At 37.3% G+C, this 8,139-nt stretch overlaps 1 protein-coding gene across 1 annotated transcript in view; it reads left to right on the plus strand.

Annotated features, from left to right (window-relative positions):
• The window catches only part of CFAP47 (cilia and flagella associated protein 47), a 382,585-nt gene that overhangs the window by 178,235 nt on the left and 196,211 nt on the right, over window positions 1-8,139 (plus strand). The gene's annotated exons all lie outside the window — the stretch shown is intronic.

Below are 8,139 nucleotides of genomic sequence, written 5' to 3' on the forward strand. Positions count from 1 at the left end.
TTTTTTTTTTCCCTCTGGGAGAATCTGTATTTTTAAGGTTTTCCTAAAGAGATTCAGAAAATGATCTTTCTCTCGATTCTGCTATTGATCAAATCCTCAGCTTCATGTTTATCATCACTACCCAAGTTCTATCTTATGAGCTCAAAACAGTGCTTTCCACTTGCCCTTGGTTTTCTCAAAGGCACACAACCACAGGACACTTGCTCTAAAAGAGAAATTTTTTTGTTTTTTTTTCTCTGACAGATCCTGAATTTGTGCTCATTTCTCACTTCCACTTCTCATCCAGCACTGATCTGTGCTCAAATTGTGCCAGTTATACCACATATCTTTTCTTGTTTGCCTACTCCTCAGTCAGCCAGAGCGAGGTGTCAACTAATTGTACACTGTTTTCTCCCTGTCCCTAATCAATGAAAAGTTGTGCATTAGTCTTCAGAGTGATCTTGTCAGCTTTGGTCAGTCTCTGTTGCCTCTAATTTTTCTAGTATCTTAAATTCTATACTGAAATCTTAATTGATTTCTTTTTTGCTTGGCTTTCATTTTGATCTCTCCTTTGCTAATTTTTTTTAAACGCTTTATTTAAACCTGTAGAGCACTCTAGGTTGCATTTCTTAAAAGAACTTGAGTGGCTGAGGTAACTGGGGTTGTTTAGTCTGGAGAAGAGGAGGCTCAGGGGAGACCTCATCGCTCTCTACAACTACCTGAAAGGAGGCTGTAGTGAGGTGGGTGTCGGTCCCTTTTCCCAAGTAACAAGTGATAGGACGAGAGGAAAGGGCCTCAAGTGCCAGGGGGAGGTTTAGATTGGATATTAGGAAAAATTTCTTCACCGAAAGGGTTATCAAGCATTGGAACAGGCTTCCCAGGGAAATGGTGGAGTCACCTTCCCTGGAGGTATTTAAAAGACATGTAGATGTGGTGCTTAGGGACATGGCTTAGTGGTGGACTTGGCAGTGCTAGGTTAATGGTTGGACTCGATGATCTTAAGGGTCTTTTCCGACCTAAATGATTATATAATAAAATTGGTGTTTATATTTACCTGCTAGGGTATCTGTACATGGTTATATCAAAGCTAATGCAATGTCCCACAGGTATCTGATAACAACACAAATAATTTTTGGTTTTGCTACTTAAAATGTAAGTAGTAGTTTCCTTACCAAAATTAGTAAAGGCTTGAATTATAGTCAGTCCACCAATGTGAAAAATCCATAGATTTGTTTCATCACTTCTTTATTGATCAATAGAGTCCTTCTGCATGTTTCTGCAGTTCCCTTCTCCAAGTGTCATTGGAATCAGTCATGTGCTTTCATGGTGTATGTTTGTTTTCATACTTGGTGTATCCCTTGTGTGTTTTGTTTCTTTTCTGGAATAAAAATAAGGAATGTCTTGATTATTTCTGACAAGTCTTTTTATTTCAGATTCATTCAAGTTAGATTACAGTATCTGTGCTGTAAAACATTTTAGGGTGTCACTGGGCACGTTTTTAGGAAGATGACAATAGTTATTGCAGTATTAGAAGCAAGATTAGCCTGATGAGTAACTACAGGACCAGCAGTCAGTAGAAGTTGTAGAATAGATGTAACACAGGTTGGAGGCTGAAACATTTCTTGAATGACAGGATATTTAAATCCTGGTTAAAATCCTTTTGTTGTCAAGTTAAAAAATAATAGCTTGTGTTTGTAATAATTGATGTGGAGGTGAACTAAAAAAAGTCATAATGACTTCCTTGAGTGGTGTAGGGGATTCTTTGGATTGCACTGTAGAAAAGGGGAATACCAGCTGGGAGAGAGAGCAAAATCTGTACACACAAATCTGATAAGGACATACTAAGACCTCCATTGTGATCTCAGAACAACGGTTGTTAACTGACCAGATGGCAGCTCACTGTTTCTTAGTAACTTCTCAAATTATTTTTAAATTTGAAATGTGAATGAACATATCTGAAAATTTTAGAATATTAATTGCTAAAATGTAGTGAAGAAACTACATTACAGTAAGGAAGTGGTTATTTTTCTGTTCATGCTGCTTCTTTATCAATCAAAGGAAATTATAAAAGTATCTGAAAGAGGGAAGTAAGCAATGGAAAGTCAGAAACTAAATCATACTGCAGTGAACATGATCTTTTTGATATTTATTTTTTCTTTCTAGGACACTTAAATAGTTACATGAGGGAGTAGAAATGTCAAGATGATGCAGAGAACTAAATGGGGCTTTGGTAGTGAATTCAGAGAGGTGGTGAGCTAAGCAACAGCTAAAAAGGGAAGCTGAGATAACCAGCTGATAGTGTGAAAACAGACAAAGATGTGTTCAGTACAAAGACAGTGCTGGCTGATTCAGTGTATTGGTTGTGCTAATGAAGAAACACAGGAATATTTACAGGCACTTAGAAAATCTAATATTGTGACAGAAGTCCCCAGGTGCTGTTCCTGTGGATGGAGGCAAAACGTTGGTCTTATCTGAAAATTTTAACTTCATTGTCTGAAGAAGAAGCAGTATTTTAGCTACAGTGGTAGCTTTCCTTAGGGTGGGAGTAGCTGCTTCTCTGAAGAAATGACAGAATGCTTAGATTTATGAAGGAAAACAAAGGTGGAAGCAAGCTAACTAAAATCAGTCCTTGGATCAGAATTTCTTAGAGTGCAGTAGCAGGAAAAGTGTCCAGCCAATATTTAAAAAACTCTGCTAACGGGGAATTAGATGGTAAAAATCAATGCCACTCAACATATTTTCTTGTAAAATAGATCTTGTTAAATAACCTTATTACATTTTTGGCGGTATTACTGGTCTAATAGATAAAAAGAATACAGTATGTTTACCTTACTTCCAGTATGACATCTTGATCAAAACCCAAACCATATACTTGTATGGAACTAAAATACTACATTGGCCAGATTGAAAAACTTTAGCAAATTTTGTTGTTAATTCGTTGCTGGAGAGTCATCAGAAAGTGAGCCCTCAGGAACCAGTACTTGTTGGACAATGTTAACTACTTTTCATCAGTAATTTAGAAGATTATATAAAATCTTTGTTGAGTTAGCAATGACCCACATTTTGTGAAAGAATAGTTAGCTGGAATTGCTACATAGTTACAATCTATGTATTTTAATGCAACCAAACATGTCATAGTATATGTGGAACAGAGTCTGCATGCTAAACCAGGTACGAGGCTGGTTTTGGAAAACAGTTGTTAGTGAAAAGGACCGACAGTCACACAAAATTATTATCTCAATTTGAGCTCTTTCTTAATCCTGAAATGGCCAATGAGATCTACAGATAAATTAGAAGTGTCGTAAGAACTGGGGAGATGGTCTTGTCTCAGTACACAGTATTGGCAGAAGAGCTAGTACAGAAGTGAAGGATCTGGTGTCTAAAAGAAGTTTATGGAAATTCTGAAAGAATTTGAAAAAGACAAACCACAAAAATGTTCCAGTGCTAGAAAATAAAACTTGGGACAAGAGCAACCCCGGATCACTTTGAATTCTGTGTGCCTGCCAAGCAGGTCAAGCACAGCCCCTATAGTGTGTCAGTGTTATGTGACCCAAGGAGTCTGTACTTAACTGCACGCAGAAGGAGGTCATCTAGTAAGTCTGCCATTAGCAGAATGCCTAAGGACGGAGTCTAAACCTCAGCCCAGCTCTGTTTCATACTGAGATTGTTAGGGATCCTTAGGTCTCATCTGTGCATTGAACTACACCTTGAGTACCCCCATCCTCTTAAAGCTCCTCTTGATGATATGCAGAATGTATCCTGTAATTCTTTGCTGTGTAAAAATTTTGGTATCTAGGAAGATCACATCACATACCACAGTGATTGTTCACCATTGTCTCAAATAGGATCCTTAAGAGCTTTAGTCTCTCTGGATCATCAGAAGTAGCCTGGGAAATAATTCAGTCCCCGTGTATAGCTCAGGAGAAAGGTAATTGACAGTAAAACTTTAATGCTTTATAAACCAAAGGATAGTGGATTGAGCATTTAGAAACTCGTGTTAGGCATAATTAATATTGAAATAAGTTGCTCTTTTCTTAATGGTGTGTTATTAAAGAACGAAAAGGCTAAAATGTCAAGTGGAATTAAAATAATGGCTCCAGATTTTAACCAACAGAGAAGTAGCATCCAAAACCAGCTCCATGATTCACCAAACTAACAAGTTGCTGGTTTCCCTGCATAAAGCATTTCTAGAAACACTTTGACTGTTTTGCCTTATCTGTGTATGTGTGTGTTTCCAGAGCAAAACCAGTACAAGTTACACTTGGTTCTAGGTTTTAGCTAATGGATTCTATCCCTTTGTTTTCCCATCCTTCTCCCACCCCTTGCTGTAATCCCTTATTAGTCAGAGTCATTCCTTTTGTGGTTAATGATAAAAGGAAGATGTGACATTAAAGTTAACGGAGAAATTGCTGTGAGATGAGTGAAACTAAAAACTCAAGGAATGACAGCCAGCACAAAACAAAAGGGCCATAAGACCGTCAATATTAGACTACAGAATCATAGATCCCAGAATGGTTTGGGTTGGCAGGGACCTTAAAGATCATTTAGTTCCAACGCCCCTGCCATGGGCAGGGATACCTTCCATTAGATTAGGTTGCTCAAAGCCCCCTCCAATCTGGCCTTGAACAGTTCCACAGAGGGTGCATCCACAACTTCTCTGGGCAACCTGTCCCAGTGCCTCACCACCCTCACAGTAAAGAATTTCTTCCTAATATCTAACCTAAATCTACCCTCTTTCAGTTTAAAACCGTTACCCCTCGCCCTGATAAAGAGTCCCTCCCCATCTTTCCTGTAGGCCCCCTTTAAGTACTGGAAGGCTGCTATAAGGTCTCCCCGGAGCCTTCTCCTCTCCAGGCTGAACGACCTCAACTCTCAGCCTGTCCTCACAGGGGAGGTGTTCCATCCCTCTGATCATCTTCGTGGCCTTCCTCTGGACCCACTCGAGCAGGTCCATGTCTTTCTTATGCTGGGGACTCCAGAGCTGAACACAGTACTCCATGTGGGGGTCTCATGAGAGGGGAATAGAGGGGAAAAATCACTTCCCGTGACCTGCTGGCCATGCTTCTTTTGATGCAGCCCTATAACCTAGGGTAAAAATTTTACTCATTACTATGCACCTATAATAAGGTATACCTGCTCCTATAATTCGTTCTTATCAAACTTTTCTTTTCTATTCTGCTTCCTTTTCTTTCCCAAGAAAGCTTCGACTTCTAGTGAAATCAGAGAAAATTAAGAAAGGGTTGTGATAAGCTTTTCTGCAACGTAATCAGCAGGTTTAATTAAGTGACTGTCATACTACATGGAGCCCCTTCGTTTTAGAACAGAATTTTATGTAACCAAGTGGTTTAAGGTACTCTTGACCTATTTTTTCCCCTTAATCCCTTCTTGTTTTCTATTTATAAGAGTATGGGCTAGGCTAAATGTGGAAATAACAAGATACAGTTGTGTTATGATCAGATGTTTGCATGTATCTTACCTGTTGATGTTGGAATGGGGAAGTTATTTTTTTAATATTCTACGCCTCTAGGTTGGGAGGGTTTTTTATTATTTTTAATGTTTATATTCTGTCTAACATAACAGGATATAAATTCTGTTGCTACCAGTAATCATGAACACTACATATATTGTACAATATAAATACATTCTATTTGGTCACTTCATTATACAGAACATAATTTCATTTAGAGGAGCCCAGTAAATACCCAGATTGGCATGACTATTGAATTTTAGTCTGATATTTACTGGCAATTTAGAAAAGCAAAAGAAATACCAGACCTTAGAATGATACCTAAAGATAGGTATCATTCACATTCCTTAGCTTAGAGGGTCTCAGTTTTGTATTCTGCCCCAAAATCTACATCTTCAGCAGCAACATGGCACCCCCAAACCTGATAGTTCTTGATTCTGTGTTAATTTATGAAAATGTTACCCATGAATAACTGAGTCTATAATGTTGATCGATCTCAGTGTTTTTCTCATGTACGCTAAATTACAGTCTATAGTTAGAAATAGGTGATGTTATGTTTTCATTGCCATACTTTCCAATAAAGTGCAGAACAACTAACAATCAAGAATTAAATTTTAACTCATTATTTGGTATGTATCATTCTTACTGTTAGAGATGAAAAATACTTTTCAGTGTTTTCCTTTTGTGTTTTATATAGTCATATCAGATAGCTAAGTAAATATATTTACCTACACTGTATCATCTATAGATGGACTTTTTCATGTTAGTTATATTTTCTAATCACTATATATATTTTCTTGATAATTATATGGTACGTTTTAAAATTTGCATTAATATTTTTTCACAACGAGTGGTCAACCTTGTCTCCTTCTTTCTATGACTTTTAAATGTTGTCTCATATACTTGCTTAGCATTGGGTTTAATCAGCGCAATCTTTTTTTAATCATTTATTTATTTATTTGTTTCCAAAGCAATTTCCTGGGGTTTTAAATCTATTGTTCAATAAAGCATTATCAGTAATTCTGTTGCTGCTTCCTAGTATTCATGGTCTGCATGCTGTATGAATTCCCCTGCATCTTAGTGTTTTTTTTCTGAATTAAGCCTTAATCCTTTAAAGCAAAATTATATAGTCGCTGTCCAATAACAAAAATTTTATCTTTTCATTTTACTGTTTACATTTTGAGGTTTTATTCTAGCTCCTTAACATGTTAACTTTCAGAGTTAAGTTCTATGATTTAACTGACAGTATAGTAATAAAAATTTAATTACATTTGGTGGTCTTAATCATCCACGATAGTGATGCACAAATGGGATTAAAAAGTGTAAGTGGTAGCATTCCTTTTTACTCTTCCTTCATAAAAAGGATTTATTTAAAATATGATTCTGTTTCAAAATGTGGCTCTGAAAGATGATGGTATAGGTCTTTATCTTAATAGTTTTCATTCCAGCTATATCTGTTGAATAGCTATTTCTACTATATATGTATTAGTAGAAAGTTGTTTTGGTCTTGCAAAAGTGAGAGGGATTTAAATATTAGACTGGATGCGTTTCTTTTGTGTTTAATACCTGCAATAATGAATTCAGTGGAGAATAGTTGTATTTGCTACAGTATTTTTTGCATTGTGAAAAATCTTTGGAAGGCCTCTCTCTTATGCTGGTGGGTGAATAGGTTTACTGCTGTGATGAAGAGGATGTTAATCCTCAGAAAACGTATCAGAGTATCCTTTACCTCATTCTCTGGTCAGAACTGAGATTCAGAAGATTACTGAAACCTGTAGTCTGCCTAGAAGAAGAACGTGGATAGACAGCAAAGGCTTCAAGCTTACTTGACAAATGAAGCCTTTAGGGGTCATGATGCTCATATGTGATTTAGGCTTTCATCAGTGACCTCTGACACCTGATGCATGACTGTCAGTGTCAAGGCTTATCTTTGTCTTTGGTGCAGTCTTGAGACCATTGCATTTGTGAGGCTTAGAAGATACTGTTTCTCTAAAGCCAGTAAGAGATCTGTGTTGGCAGTGCCCGTTTCTCATCATCACCGGATCTGGGAGGAAGACATGACTTCCTTTCATTGTATTTATTTTATTAATTTTATTTTATTTATTATTATGTGCATATTCGGACTTGTCCCATGCTGTGACTGGAAGAATGTTGTGCTGTCCCAGTGTCACTCCCTGTCTTCCTTCTAAAGGTGAAACCATAAGAAACTTTGAACAGAGAGGTTTTATGGCTCAGAGTTATAACTTGATAAGCATCCATCTGCCTTCACGTATTCTGTGCACCTTTAGGATAAAACAATAATTTAAAATTTAGTACATTTTGCTGTTATTTTGTAAAGATACATGTTTTAAAACTTTTTAATTTAGTTGCCAGTGTCACTGACTTTGTAATGCAAATATATGTTTATAATCTTGATAATGATTATTTTTTACAGTTTTGGCTAAAGATTTCCTGCCATGCAGTTGTAATTTATAGAACTGTATCTGTATAAGAGAACATGCTCTTCCTGCAAGTAAGGAGCATGTTTGACAAGTCAGAGCTATTATAGGTGTCGCCCTCTATGTCAATGACCAGCTGGAGTGCATGGAGCTCTGCCTGGAGATGGATGAGGAGCTGACCGAGAGCTTGTGGGTCGGGATTAAAGGGAAGGCAGGGACAGGTGACATTACGGTGGGGGTCTGCTACAGGCCACC

The sequence above is a fragment of the Aptenodytes forsteri genome, unplaced genomic scaffold, assembly GCF_000699145.1.
Source record: "Aptenodytes forsteri isolate BGI_AS27 unplaced genomic scaffold, ASM69914v1 Scaffold2, whole genome shotgun sequence".
In the NCBI taxonomy this organism is placed as follows: Eukaryota; Metazoa; Chordata; class Aves; order Sphenisciformes; family Spheniscidae; genus Aptenodytes; species Aptenodytes forsteri.